Source organism: Suricata suricatta, chromosome 6 (genome assembly GCF_006229205.1).
Source record: "Suricata suricatta isolate VVHF042 chromosome 6, meerkat_22Aug2017_6uvM2_HiC, whole genome shotgun sequence".
Classification (NCBI taxonomy): domain Eukaryota; kingdom Metazoa; phylum Chordata; class Mammalia; order Carnivora; family Herpestidae; genus Suricata; species Suricata suricatta.
Genome location: NC_043705.1, coordinates 144239530 through 144241052, shown reverse-complemented (window position 1 = coordinate 144241052; position 1523 = coordinate 144239530).

Below are 1523 nucleotides of genomic sequence, written 5' to 3'. Positions count from 1 at the left end.
GGGGTGGACAGGATCCAGGAGGAGTCCAGGGTGGACAGAGTCAGGAAGGAGTCTGGGGGCGGACGGGATCGGGGAGGAGTTGGGGAGTGATGGCCTAGGGTGGCTGTTCCCAGCTGTGGCCCAGTCATGAAGGGGGACAACTTGCCTGCCTCCCTTCCTCCTGAGACTTGAAGCTGCAGGAGACAGGTGGCTGTCTCCTGGCCAAGGCTAAGAAGGCAGGGAGGAGGCAGGTGGCCGTCTGTCTGTGCCCGAGCCGCGGGGTCGGGTGAGGTGACGCATTTTGCCTCCTGGAGGCGGCTGGGACTCTGGGAGCCTTTCCCAAAGGAGAGGGCATCCGGGGACAGAGAGGAGCAGGCCCGCACACAGGCTAGTGGGCGGATCTGCCTGGCAAATGGACCAGCCACAGGCCTCAGAACAGCTCTTTAACCTGGAGGACGGTGACACTTTGTGCTGGTTACTGTTCTCTGACCCCCAGTGGGTGGAGTCGGCCATGTGGCAGCCTGATAAGGAACCAGCCGAGCCTCCCTGTGCTGGTCTCTCAGCCTCAGACCTGCGGCAGTTGTAAGCTGCTGTCCCATTTAAGTTCTGGCCCCCGGGCAGGGCACTGCTGCGGGTTTTATCATTAGGAGAAATGAATAAACACCAGAGCAGATGCACACTTGAACCTGGAGTTGGATGGCCATTGGGCCAGAGCTGGGTCCTGCGCACCCGGTAAGCACACAAGTTCTAGGCGGCCCAAGCCAGGTCCCAAACAGCTTAGTATTAGCGGCCCTGGGCAGGCCTGGCTCTCTGGCCTGCGGCGGCCCTCAGGCCAGGCTGGGCGCTCTGGGCTGGGCTGCTGGAGGCTAAGGGCACAGGAGCCTGAGGGCCATGGCCGTGGGCCAGGGCAGTGAGCCGTGTGGCTCTGTGATCTTAACTCACTGCTGAGCCCTGTCCGCGGGGACTCAGAAAGTCCCCGCTTTTCGTTCCAAGCACAAAATCATCCTGCACGTGGCACTTCAGGCTGTCATTTTCCACCCCTGAGGGCACTCGGTCACTGCTTACTTTGTTTTTTAAGGCAGGATGTGATGGTGTCACAGACTGAACCTTTAAACGAATTAGGAGCCTGGGTTTGACTTGGGAAAGGAAAGGAGTGCACTGTGGCCACTAGAGGGCGCTGCAGCCTCGCCCGTGAGCGCTCCAGCTGGGCCACCAAGGGCACCTTACCTGCGACGTGGCTGATGAGCACAGCCCACACTCGGAGAGCCTTTCCCCCAAGGAGCCTAGTTCCCTCCGCATTCTGTGCCCTGGGGTGACTTTCCTGCCTCGGCGCATCCTCCCAGCCGTAAATGGGGAGAATGGGCAGGGTCGCGCAGATCAGCCTGTCCTCCCCGCCAAACACAGATGCGCACGCTTGGCCCGTGGGTTAGATTCTTCCCCGGGTAGTTTTTAATGACCCTAGAGCAAGCTTCTAGGACAGACGTTTGCACGAATGAGGTGGCCGGGAAGGCGCGGGCTCGTCCCTGAAGAGCCGGTCACGTGTG